Genomic DNA, 14,562 nt, shown 5'->3' with positions numbered 1-14,562 from the left:
TTGTAACTTTGTGATTTCCATACCGAGGTGCTGCCGGTGTGACGTTTAAGCTGTAAACATCGTTAAATCATTAAAACAGTTGCTTAAATTGAAGAACAAGCTATTTCTACCTACGTTTCTTGTTATTCCGCACCCGAAACATAGGAGAACACCTCTGAACGACTCAATCGGGTCAGAACACGATCCTACAAGTGGTATCAGAGCTTGGGAGGAGGTTTTCTACACAGATTAGCTGGATTTCATCATCATTTCTTACTTCTACACCTTCTTTTATCATTTCAGAAAGTTGTACCGGTCAGAATAGGGTCAAAATTGCATAGAATGTGTGTTATTGGACATTGATAAACCCTGGAAAGTTTCATGCCAAAATTCGGACTAAAAAGGGGTCAAACTTTCTTCGAACTAGGTTCCGCTTGTTTGAACATCTGATTGTTTCGCTTGAAAGGTCTCGCTTCAACTGACAATTTGGGTTTTCGCTTGTGAGGTTCCGCTTCAAATTACGTGGTAGTTCCGCTTGTGTGTCACAATAAGTGAGGTTTTGCTTCTGAGTTCACTAGGGTTCCGCTTCAAGGGACATATCAGAGTTTCCGCTTCAACAGTTTCGCTTCAAGTGCAGTTCAGTGGTTTCGCTTCTGTAAACATAACAGTTTCGCTTATTCGGTCATCTTGAGATTCGCTTATCTGTACATCCGCTTCAAGGGTTTCGCTTATTTGCACTGTTTTTGAAAAACTTGCAAAGTCATCATGGATTCAGAGTTTTACAACGTGTTCGCTACTCCGTCTACTCCAGCTGCGATTGCTCAGGCCATGAACTTAGAGAACGAAACGGGAGCCACCCAAAAGCCCCCGAAATTGATGAGTATCGAAGAATATTACGGGTGGAAAGATAGATTTGAGAACTGGGTCCAGGCGAATCATCTTAGATTATGGGAGTGTATATTGAAGAAGTACGTGTTGCCTCGAACAGAATTGCAGGTCATCAAACAATTATCAGAATTCACGGATCAGGAATGTGTGATGTACAAAGCCGAGAAGATGATGATCAGTTTATTGCAGCAAGCGATCAAAGAAGATATATTCATTCTGCTACGGCACGACAAAACTGCAAAGTCGATATGGGATGCTCTTAAAGTTAAATTCGAGGGAAGCGAGAACATGATAAAGAGCAAGAAGGCGCTGCTTAAGAAAGAGTTTGATTTGTTCAGCAGCTTACCAGGAGAGGATACAAAGAAGCTGATTGAGAGATACTGTCACTTAGTGCGATCATTGTCGATGTTGGGTGTTGAAAAAGATCGTGAAGAGTGGGTAGACAAGCTAGCTGATGCATTACCACAAAAAGAATGGGGAACATACTTGATGATTCTGAAAAACACGGGTGTTTATGATGGGTTAACAATCTCTCAGTTCATTGAAAAGATCGAGAGTCAGGATCTGGAACAACAAAAGATCGCAAGGATGAATAGTCCGAGTGGTCAACAGGACGTGAAGATGTACTATAAGGGTAGCATTCTAGTTCCTGAAGCTGAGAGAAGTCCCAAAATCCAAATTGCTTTCAGTGCTGGGGATTCCACAGAAAAAGCTGATCAGAGTTCAACAAAAAGCAGCAGCAGATTCTCATCATTTCCAAGTGTAAATCCTAAAGAGACAAATACAAGCTTTCAGTCTCAGGGTACAAAGACAGGAAATGGATATGTGATTCAGTGCAACATAGCATTAAATCTTCCAGAAGGTCAAAGTTTTTCTGAGGATACTGCAAAAGACCACATGTCATTACTTGGTTCTGTATTGTTATCCTATGAGGGTCTTGTTGCTGGTCGGATCGGAAATCCTATGCTTACAAAAGAGGATTACGATCAGATAGACGCCGAAGAAATGGAACTCATGGATATCAAATGGTGTCTTGCAAGTGTTCTTCGACGTGCTGAGTAGTTCAAAACAATCACCGGGAGAAATGACTTTCTTGATGCTCATGTATCTACTTTAGGTTTTGATAAATCTAAAGTTACTTGTTTTCGATGCAGGGAGAAAGGCCATTTCAAACGAGAATGCAAGGGTAGAGAAGCTAGCGGTGCTCAGAATCCGTTCGGAAAAGACGACTACTACCGGGAAGCCATTTATCAGCAGGTTGGTCATTCACAAGACTCACAGACGGCTCATGGTAGGAAAATTGAGGATTCTAAGAGAGCATGTTTAGTAGACTTCAAATGGAGCAACTACATATCTCCTGATAGCAAAGCCTGTATAGTTGATCAAGATGATGAGAGACTACCTGATGGTTTTAGCTGGGATATGTTTGTTGATGAGAAGGGAGAGTTCAAAGCCTTCATTGCCAAGATTGTCAGAGAGCCAGACATGTTTGTTACTTGGATGAAGTCTATTGGAGTGAATGTAACGAGTGAGGATAAAAAGTCTGTTACATCTGATGAAATTTCAGAAAGTAGTGATGAACTTTCAGAGAATGTTGAGGAAATTTCAGTGAGTTCAGATGAGAGTGTTGAAAATATTGCTAGTTCTGAAAAGGAAGTTGTATTTGATCAAACACCATCTGATTCTGGTTCATCAGATGCTGATTCTGAAAAGTGTGTACATTTTGATCAGTCACCTGTTGATAGTAGCAGTGATGATGAGGAAGAGAAACATATTAATGTTGCTAAATCTCATCTTTCTCCTGAAAGTTTTCATTTCTATTTTGCAGATCGAATGGAGAAACTGAAGGAGAAACGAGCTGCAAAAGAACAACAACAAGTGAAGATTGAAGAAGTTGTTTAGAATGAAAATGTTGAAAGTGCTGCTGAAGAGATTGTTGAAACTGAGAATGTGAAAGAAGAACTAAAGGTAAAAGAAGAAGAAAAAGTGATTGAAGTTGTGAAAACAATCGAGGTTGAGAAGATTGTTGAAGTTGTAAAGCCTTGCGAAAAGAGTTTGGAAGCTTGCAAGGAATGTGCAGCAAAAGATGACATAATAGCTGAGTACGAGAAGAAGAAGGAGCAGTTATTGTTCAATCTCAACTACGTGAAAGAATCATATGATGTCTTGAACAAAACAGTAACTGGTCTTCAAAAGACAAACTCAGAAAGAGAACAAGCACTGACGATGATGAATGTTGTCATGATGTCAAAGCAAAAAGCCATAAATTTCTACATCGAAGAGAGTGCTAAATGGAAGCAAGAGTTGGAGACAGAAAAGATCGAAAATGAGAGGATTAGACGTTTACTGCTAAGCTATTCTAGTTCTGATTATCTCATTGATTGTATTTACCCAACTGTTGCAGGTATGGAAGCTTTTCAAGACGAGAAGCCGAGGGAAAAGAAAGATTATGGTAAGAAACCGACTGTTAGCTATAACAAGTGTCCACCTCCAATTTGGGAAGGGTACTCTCCTAGAAAACCAAACGAGGAGCAACTTGAAAAGCAGTCAATATAAAGCTAAAAACCAACACAACTGGCATTTTACCAGATAACATTGATGTCACATTTACCTCGTCTGATACTGATTATGAGTCTGAGTTGATCAAAAAGGTGGTCGATCAGGTGTTGGATACTGATGAGGAGTCCGAGTCAAAGTCTGAGTCTGGAAAGTCAAAATCGTCAGTCAACAGGGAAATTCGTCGGTTAAACGGTCTTATAGTAAAGAGTTTCTATTATCAAAGGCAAATTTGAATGATGAAACATTTGAAGTTGTTTATACTTTGAATGGTTCTGACAAATTATATTACAACAAAGAGTTACCAATAACGAGTATTAAAACGGAATTGATTAACAAAACTTTCAAACTAATAGAGATTAAAATTCCTGAATTGAAAGTTTTGAAAAGTTTTGACAAATCTAAAAAGTATACTTCAAGAGTTCAACAACGTCTAAACAAGAAAAACGGTTACAATTCTGGTCCTGGTTTTCAAAAGAAATCTAACCAAAATCGTAGCTACAAAAAGAAAGGTTTAGGTTTTGTTCCACCAGAAAATCAGAAAAATGATAAAAATTCTAAAACAAAAACAGAATTTGTGTCAGGTGGAAGCTCAGATGAGGAACAAAAGAAACCATTTTGGAGACAGTCAAACCAAGAGTTTCTTGCTGAGAAGAGAAAGAATGGAGATGAAGTTGTGTATCAAAGAGAGACTAGAAGCTGTTACAAATGCAATGAAGCTGGTCACATTGCATGGAATTGTTCAAAGAATGCAAAAACAAAACAGGGAGTTTCTCAGAAATTAAAAGAAAAAGTTGTTGATATTGAACCACCAACTGAAAAACTTAAAGTTTTTGAAAATTCAACTTATGAGGTTGGTGAGTGTTCAAAGAAAAATAGGCATGAAAAGAAAGGAAAAGATAACCAAGTGTGGGTTGCTAAAAAAGTTGATGTGAATGTCGGCGATGAATCTGGTTCCACAAAGCCAGAAGAGCCACAGGTTGAGGAGAAAATTTCGGTGAATGATGATGATTTTCCATCACTGAAATTTGAGGAGATTAAAAAGAAAGTTGGTAAAACAGAGATTTCAAATCGGTTTTACAATGTGAAAAAAGATTTTGATGTCGAGAAAACATTCAACGGTAATGTTATAAAGATTTTTGGGAAAATGTTGAGTGGGAAAGCAAAGGGGGTTAAAGACTTCTTTGCAACTAAAAAGGCTACATACAACCCCACTGAGCTAGAACTGAAAGCCATCAAGTCTGAGAAGACTTGGATGGTAGTTTGCTTCCCACGATAGTCTTAGGACTATGCCGGAGATCCCAAGTTTATATCGTGGATTAGGAATCGGCATCATTCTAGTGTTTGAAAAGTTTGTTTGAAAGATTTTGAATAGTGTTTGAATTTTACAGGTTGAAGGACTACGCCAGAGCTTCCAGGTAGGTAAATGCGAAGCAGGAATCGGCACTTTGATGGGTATAATGTAGATGATTCATTCCTACAATTGGTATTGATTGGTTATATATACAAGTGTTATTTTTTACAAGTGGTACAGGTTGATTAATTGCAAAACAGTGAATCAAGGACATTAAGTTGTACTTGATTTACTACATTGGATAAAACTGACAAGATGATGAACCATGTCCCCGTACTTAAACAAGTGATAAACTTACAAGTGGTATAAACAAACTCATTTTCCGGAAAAATCATTTTGATTGAAACAAACTTAAGTGTTTTGAAATCTAAATGAGAAAATGGTTTGTGATAGGGGGAGTTCTGATTGTTTATGCCGAGTGAAAGGCGATTTGATGTGATTCGATGTCAGTTGTCAAGTTTCTGTACAGTTTTATTTTACTTTTTAGTTTTCAAATGGGTCAAGAGTCTAGTAGTTTTCAAATTTCCTTTGAAATGTGTTTGCATTTTAGGGGGAGTAGGGAAATTTCAGAAAATCCAAAAACATTAGAAAATTTGAAAAAGACAAAAACATGATAAAATTCAAAAATGAGTTTTGTTGTGAAAAGAGGAAATGATAGCACATCAGTAGGCTGTCACAACATGCTAAAGAAATGTAAAGATAAAATGTGATAAACAATCTCACTGCGGATATGCCAGTAGGTTTTCGCATATTTAGTAGATTGTGACGAGATATAAACTAAATTTCAAACTTGCTTGTTCTGTGGGTTAACACAAACTTGAATATATAGGTAACCCCTGAAATCTTGTTTGAAAGGTCCCTTATTCTGAGATACTAGGTCTTTATGCTCAGTGATGTCTGGGGTATTATCCCGGGACTTCTGCTGTATGGAAGTACTGACCTAGTCCACGGATAATACTTTCCGCAAAAGCTTGAAATATAGCTTCGCCCTCAGCATGCTGATGAAATAATAAAATTGATAGTCGCTGCTGTTGAAATCAAAAGATCCTCTAAAGGGGACACACCGAAAAGTCGAAGCCGTCATCTCTCTGCGTATACGGAAGTATCGACCTGAGCTCTCACGGCCCTCGCATCTAACCCCTATACAGATATCAGTTGTGGTATACTCACCTGTAAGACTGAATATTGGGATCTGGATACGAGAGTATATTCAAGTAGTAAGACACGCGAATAATTTAGTATCTAAGACATTAATATCGTATCTCGGATCAATTGAACTTTGTGTAAAAATTTCAGTGGACCGATATACTGACAATCTAGGTGAATTGTTTAGAACTGAAAATGAAATCAAGCTTAACGATGTTAGTGACATGTCTCATATACTGATATGATCCTCTTACATGAACTCACAAAAATATGTTGGTAAACATTTCATTTCTGCATTACTTACCTTTACTAAAAAAAAATTGTGTGTTTTAGCATAAAGTTTCAGAAAATTCAAAAAGATTTTCGACAATTGATGTTGAAAAGCTGATTTTCAAAGTTCCAAGTGTTGATCATGATGACATTGTTGTGAGGGGGAGAGTGTCAAATTGTCAAAATATGTTTTTCAAATTATAAAGAGGTTCATCATAAGTGAATGATTAAAGAAAGAGTGATAGTTGATGCATATGAGGGGGAGTTAGTATTGATGAACTCAAGTTGTTAAATTTCGAAATCTTATTGCTAGGTTAAGAATGTGCAGGTATAGTCAGGTTTGATCTTGGATTTGATGATAGAGTGTCAGGTTTAAATTCCTGAAGACCTCTGTTTGAGCCAGGCTGATTGATCCTGAAAACCTATGAAGTCAGATAACGATCCTGAAGATTTTGCTGAAGAACAATAGAATGCCAGTAAATCGAGAGGGAGGGTCTAAAGATACCTGAGTAAAATGTGAGCCAGATTTCGATCCTGGAACTGATGAACTTAAGGAATCAAGAGATCTGATTAAGAGAATTGATGAAGATAAAGAGAGAAAAGCCCAAAGACTGGTCAAGACTGAAGATATAAGGTCACAGCATGGTGATGAACAACTCCATCAACATCTGAGGGGGAGTCTGTTGATGCACTACATCTGTTGATTTCGTCTTAGATCAAGTCAAATAGTATATTATATAGATTTGGGCGTGTTATACGAGAAAATAGGAAAATGTATGTGTTTAGGAAAAGGTTTCGCTTGAATGGTCTTAGAAGGTTTCGCCTGAGTGTTCACATAAGGTTTCGCTTATGTGAACATGTCACTTGAAGCGAAACCTTTACACCTATATATACCCTATAAGCGAAATCATTTGTAACTTTGTGATTTCCATACCGAGGTGCTGCCGGTGTGATGTTTAAGCTGTAAACATCGTTAAATCAATAAAACAGTTGTTTAAAGTGAAGAACAAGCTATTTCTACCTACGTTTCTTGTTATTCCGCACCTGAAACATAGGAGAACACCTCTGAATGACTCAATCGGGTCAGAACACAATCCTACAGAACTTCGTGCCCGGTTTTACGGTTTTCTCCTACCAAACTTCGTGCCTGGTTTTACAGTTTGTAACACGTCTACAGTTTGATCAAACTATATGTGCACTTATATTGTGAATGTTATCCATAATACCATATGCAAAAATATATTTAACACAAACTCATGCTATTTTAAAACATATAAAGCATTTTCCAGTTTGAAAATGGTTAAACATATTCACCTGAACGTTTGCTACTCGGCTATATGTCGTGACCAAAGACTTAATCAATTTCAGGTTTAGGTTTTTCAGTAATAGCTTCCTGTGTCACACCCCGACCACGAAGAACATACAAATCGTGACGGAAACATCGGGGAGTGTTGTAACAGAATTTATTGTTTCAAATCCATGGCAAATAAAGTTTCGTTTTATTAATCAAATATGAAAGTATACATTGTTTAAACAAGAACCAAAGAGTACATAACATAAATTAACTAGTTCTTGTCTCGTTTTAAGTCACTAAGGCACAGGTCCGCCTAAGTATGTCTTGATAAGTCATATGCATCATCTCCTGAAAACACATGTGAAAATAGGTACGTCAGCATAAAAATGCCTGTGAGATACATAGGTTTTGTGAAAACAGAATTCATGACTTATGTTTGAGAAAATGTTTATTCATGAACCTTGTAATTTGCTTTGTCTTGTAAATCATTTGAAAAACGATAAGATCAGATGATATGTATAAATAAGAGAATAATGTATGGTTAAATGAATAACCATGTAAAATGAGTTTGTATAAGATAAGTTGTTTGTAAATCAATGTCTTGTGAAAAGTGTGTTATTTGTATAAAATGTTATATGTCTCAAATTGAAATGATTCAAATAACGCTACGATATGTAATACCATACAAACACTTATATATAGGAAGTACCAGCGGCGTATCCACCATGCTTGTATCATATTACACATGCCTCGTTACTTAGATCAATTACTCAAACCAAACCATCAAGATAAAATGTTTAACAATTGTAGAAATGTTTATGTATAGTCAAATGTCTATTGTCAAATGTAAATCATGTCAACATATATAACTGGTTCACACGGTTCAATGGTTACAACATATAATCAAAGGGTTAAAACGGTTCACATGGTCAAATGGTTACAACAGTTCAAAATGTAGTATAATGTGTTCATATGCTGGATGAGCATATGCAACAAAAATGCAATGTAAAACAATGTACTAAGTATTCACACAATGGGCATACGTAGCATGTAATGTATTGTAAAGTGATGTACTAAGTATGCACACAATGGGCATACATAGCAATAAATGTATTGTAAAGTGATGTACTAAGTATGCACACAATGGGCGTACGTAGCATGAAATGTAATGAAATCATGTACTATAAATGTACTAATGAACATAGCAAGTACATGATGTGAAAACAGGAAAGCATGAAAGTAACAAGTAGGCACATGTGTTTCACCCCAAAACAGTTTGGAAAACAGTTTGCAACACCGTCTGGTCCAGCTGCTATTGCCCAAGCTATGAACTTAGAAAATGAAACAGGAACCACCCAAAAGCCCTCGAAATTGATGAGTATCGAAGAATACTATGGGTGGAAAGACAGATTCGAGAACTGGGTTCAGGCAAACCATCCTAGGTCATGGGAATGTATACTGAAAAAATATGTGTTTCCTCGAACAGATTTACAAGTTTTAAAGGAGTTATCTGAGTTCACGGATCAGGAACGGATTATGTACAAAGCAGAAAAGATGATGACCAGTCTGCTTCAACAAGCTATCAAAGAAGACATATTCATTCTGCTACAACATGACAAAACTGCAAAGTCAATCTGGGATGCACTTAAAGTCAAATTTGAGGGTGGCGAGAATATGATTAAAAGCAAGAAGGCGTTGCTTAAAAAGGAGTTTGATTTGTTCAGCAACTTACAGGGAGAAGACACAAAGAAGCTGATTGAACGTTATTGCCATCTTGTACGATCAATGTCGATGTTGAGTATTACCAAAGATCGTGAAGAGTGGGTAGACAAGCTTGCTGATGCACTACCACAGAAAGAATGGGGAACATACTTGATGATTCTGAAAAACACGGGTGTGTATGATGGATTGACTATATCTCAGTTTATTGAAAAAATCGAGAGTCAGGATTTGGAACAGCAAAAGATCACAAGGATGAACAGTCCGAGTGGTCAATAGGACGTGAAGATGTACTATAGAGGCTGTATTCCGGTTCAAGAATCTGAAAGAAGTCCTAAAATACAAACTGCATTTAGTTCTGGAGATTCATCGGAAAAACCAGATCAAAGCTCAACTAAAAGCAGCAGTGGATTCTCATCATTTCCAAGTGTCAATCCTAAAGAGTCAAATACGAGCTTTCAGTCTCAAAGCACAAAGACAGGAAATGGTTACGTGATTCAGTGTAACATTGCTCTAAATCTTCCAGAAGGTCAAAGTTTTTCTGAGGAAACTGCAAAAGACCACATGGCTCTACTCGGTTCGGTATTATTATCATATGAGGGTCTTGTAGCTGGTCGAATAGGAAATCCTATGCTCACCAAAGAGGATTATGACCAAATAGACGCTGAAGAGATGGAATTAATGGATATCAAATGGTGTCTTGCAAGTGTACTCAGACGTGCTGAAAAGTTCAAAACGATTACCGGGAGAAATGATTTTCTCGATGCTCATATATCTACTTTAGGTTTTGATAAATCTAAAGTTACGTGTTTTCGATGCAGGGAGAAAGGCCATTTCAAACGAGAGTGCAAGAACAGGGAAGCTAGTGGAGCTCAGAATCCATTTGGAAAAGATGACTACTACCGGAAAGCCATTTATCAGCAGGTTGGTCAATCACAAGACTCACAGACGGCTCATGGTAGGAAGATTGAGGATTCGAAAAGAGCATGTTTAGTGGATTTCAATTGGAGCAACTACATATCTCCTGATAGCAAAGCCTGTTTAGTTGATCAAGATGATGAAAGACTACTTGAAGGTTTCAGCTGGGATATGTTTGTTGATGAAAAGGGAGAGTTCAAAGCTTTCATTGCCAAGATTGTCAGAGAACCAGACATGTTTACCACCTGGATGAAATCTATTGGTGTGACTGTAGAAAGTGTGGAAGAACAGTCTGTTACATCTGATGAAAGCTCAGAAAGTACTGATGAAGGTTCACAAAGTTCAGATGAGAGTGTTCAGAATAATATTACTTCGGAAAAAGAAGTTGTATTTGATCAAACACCATCTGATTCTGGTGTATCAAATGTTGATTCTGAAAAATCTGTACAATTTGATCAATCACCAGTTGATAGCAGTAGTGATGATGAGGAAGAGAAACATATCAATATTGCTAAGACTCATCTTTCTCCTGAAAGTTTCCATTTCTATTTTGCAGATCGCATGGAGAAAATGAAGGAGAAACGAGCTACTAAAGAACAACAACAAATGAAATCTGAAGATGTTCAAAACGAGAGTGTTGAAATTGTTGCTGAGAAGATTGTTGAGAGTGAGCAAGTGAAAGAAGAAAAAAAGGTGATTGAGACAGAAAAAGTGATAGAAGTGGTGAAGACAATCGAGGTTGAGAAGATTGTTGAAGTTTTAAAGCTTTGCAAGAAGTGTTTAGAAGCCTGCAAGGGATGTACAGCAAAAGACGAAATAATTGCTGAATATGAGAAGAAGAAGGAGCAGTTACTGTTCAACCTGAATTATGTGAAAGAATCTTATGATGTCTTGAACAAAACAGTAACTGGTCTCCAAAAGACAAATTCCGAAAGAGAACAAGCATTAACGATGATGAATGCTATGATGATGACAAAGCAGAAAGCCATCAACTTCTACATCGAAGAGAATGCTAAATGGAAGCAAGAGTTAGAGACAGAAACGATTAAGAATGAGAGAATTAGACGTTTGTTACAAAGTTATTCTAGTTCTGATTATCTCATTGATCGTATTTACCCAACTGTTGCAGGTATGAAAGCTTTTCAAGACGAGAAGCCGAAGAAAAAGATAGATAGTGAATTTGTGTCAGGTGGAAGCTCAGAAGAGGAACAGAAGAAACCATTCTGGAGACAGTCAAACCAGGAATTTCTTGCTAAAAAGAAGAAGAATGGAATTGATGTGTCACATCTAAGAAAAACTCGAATCTGTTACAGATGCAATGAAGTTGGTCACATTGCATGGAACTGTCAGAAAAACGCTAAAACAAAACAGGGAGTTTCTCAGAAATTAAAAGAAAAGGTTGTTGATGTTGAACCACCAACCGAAAAACTTAAAGTTTTTGAAAACTCAACTTATGAGGTTGGTGAGTGTTCGAAGAAGAATTTTTATCAAAAGAAAGAAAAAGACAAGCAAGTGTGGGTTGCTAAGAAAGTTGATGTGAATGTCGGCGATGAATCTGGTTCCACAAAGCCAGAGGAGCCACAAGATGAGGTTAAAATTTCAGTGAATGAGGGTGAGTTTCCATCACTGAAATTTGAAGAGGTTAAAAAGAATGTTGGCAAGATTGATATCTCGAATCAGTTTTACAAAGAGAAAAATGAATTTGATGTCGAGAAAACATTCAACGGGAATGTTAAAAAGATTTTTGGAAAGATGTTGAATGGGAAAGCAAAGGGGGTTAAGGATTTTATGCAACTAAAAAGGCAACATACAACCCCACTGCACAAGAACTAAAAGCCATCAAGTCTGAGAAGACTTGGATGGAAGTTTGTTTCCCATAATAGTCTTAGGACTATGCCGGAGATCCCAAGTTTATATCGTGGATCAGGAATCAGCATCATTCATGTATTATGAAGTTGAAAAAGTTTGAATGTTTACAGGTGAAAGGACTACACCGGAGCTTCCAGGTTGGTAATTGAGAAGCAGGAATCAGCATCTATGTGACTAATCTTACAAGTGGTAAAAAGGTTAATGTAGATGACTCATTCCTACAAGTGGTATTGGTTAGTCATACCTACAAGTGATATTGACTGTGATCTTACATGTGATTATTTGTTACAAGTGGTACAAAGGTTGCTTGAATGCAAAACGATAAATCAGGGACATTAACTTGTACTTGATTTACTAACATAAAAGACTGACAAGATGATGAACCATAACCCCGATTTTAACATGTGTGTAACCTACAAGAGGTAAAAATTAATTCATTTTCCGAAAAAATCATTTTGATTAAAACAAACTTAAGTGTTTTGAGATCTAAATGAGAAAATGGTTTGTGAAAGGGGGACTTCTGTAACACTTCGAAATTTTTGCATCCAATAAAGTATTGACACGTGTCTTAAGTTTACACGTGGTATTAAATACAGAATAAAGGACTAAAGTTGACAAACATGGAAAGTATGTAAATTTGAGGGTTAAAAATGTCAACGAGGGATAAATACACTGTACAGTAACCCTAAATGATGCTCGTACCTTCAAACGGATAAATCATGGATCGTACGGAACGAAATACGGAAGGAAGAGAGAGATTACAAACTACAGGGGTTAATTGTGTCAACATGTTTAAGTGATACCTCTGAGTGACCCTTTAACATACCCGAGGCTTTGTAACAGTAAATTACGCTCACTAGAATATACGATATAAATTTCGCGAAGTTCTATTTTAAAACGAGAAAGTTATGATCAATTCCGTATGCAAGGGTTAGAAGCGTCAACAATGAAAGATAAGGCTTTTCGGATAGTAATTAAACTAACCGGGGACTTAACGGCGCGGGTTAAAGTCACGAGGCCCTTATTCGTAAATAATCGAGGCCCAAATCGCAAAGTTACCCCTTCGAAACCGAAAGGCCAGGCTAATAATGGCAAAAGATTTGAAAATCTTGAATTACAGGCCTTAGGCGGCCCGCGTTAGAGAATCAAGGAAGCTTATGCGGGCCGCGAGCCATATGAAGATCCGGTTCCTGACATAAGGATTCAGGCGGCCCGCGTGAGCCTAGCCTGATTCTTAATGCGGGCCGCGTCAAGTCCCCAGAAGCAGAAAACTCACACAGATTCAATGTTTGATGCTTTAACCGTGTCACACCCCAACCGATGGCTGAAACATCGGGATGAGACGAACAAATTGCTCAAAACAACATAACACTAAATGTGACAATATAATTTAAGTCATTTTATTTATTTCTAAAGTAGGGTACATAGTTCCAAATAAATAAACATAACATTCGACAATAATCAAAAATGCTAAGTGGGTTTCTAATGTCCATCCTAGCTTGATTCTTGTTTTTCTTGATCATTCAACCTGCAATATGTATTAAAATAATGTCAACAAAAACATGTTGGCGAGTATACAAGTTTTCATACATAGCATAATACGTGTTTAAAATGTTTGCTCATATCCAAATGTGAAATACAATATCATGTTAACAGTATATACTCGAAACGATGTTACTCTATGTGCCCAAACCAAAGTTTAACGCAATTAAAGTGTACCCAAACGAGTTTGAGTATGTTTGACATAGTTTAAACCTAACAATACCTGCTCATAGAACAGGAGGGGCGTTTCTCAACCTATAGCGCTACCATTGTTAGGGGAGGCTTGTACGAAGTTAATGAACACATAGTCATGAGTGTTTACAATAGCATAACATGTATAACAATGATTAAAATGTATCACATAGCATGTAGGATAGAGTGTGCATAAAATGTTTAACGTGTTGTGATGTTTGATATAGAATACATATTGCACCCAAAAGTGTAAAATGGAAAATGGGTCATGTATACTCACATTGATTGCGTTGCGATTTCTTGTAATAACGCACGAGTAAGGATGGAGAATTCCAATAGAACGAACAAGATGATTATCCTAGAGATATAAAATGGAACATAACGAACTCGTTACAAGTTGTAGGTTAAATATAATTCCTAACAATTGCGGATTATCATTTAATTATTTGTAAATTATGACTTATCTCTCTTAATAGACTTTTAATGATATAGAAAGAAAAAAAAAATAAAATAAGTGAAAACTAATACTCATATATTGTGTTCTAAAAATAATAGTTTCTTTATATAATCAGTTAATAAATAAATAAATCATTGAAAATGAAAGAATAAAACAAAAGAATAATAGTCAGTTAATAAAATAAAAAAAATTGAATCTTTAGAAATAAAAGAAAGGAAGAAAAAACAAAAGCAAATAACACGGAGGCCGGGTCGAACCCGCGACCTCCTTTTGATCGTAGTGCTTATCCATCACTAATCCACAACATGTTTTTATGGAATAATATAAGTTTCAATTGATTTTAATACTCTGCTTAAGTCCATCTTCTTCATGAACAAT

This window comes from Helianthus annuus, chromosome 9 (assembly GCF_002127325.2).
Source record: "Helianthus annuus cultivar XRQ/B chromosome 9, HanXRQr2.0-SUNRISE, whole genome shotgun sequence".
Taxonomy (NCBI): domain Eukaryota; kingdom Viridiplantae; phylum Streptophyta; class Magnoliopsida; order Asterales; family Asteraceae; genus Helianthus; species Helianthus annuus.
This window is presented reverse-complemented; position numbering follows the sequence as displayed.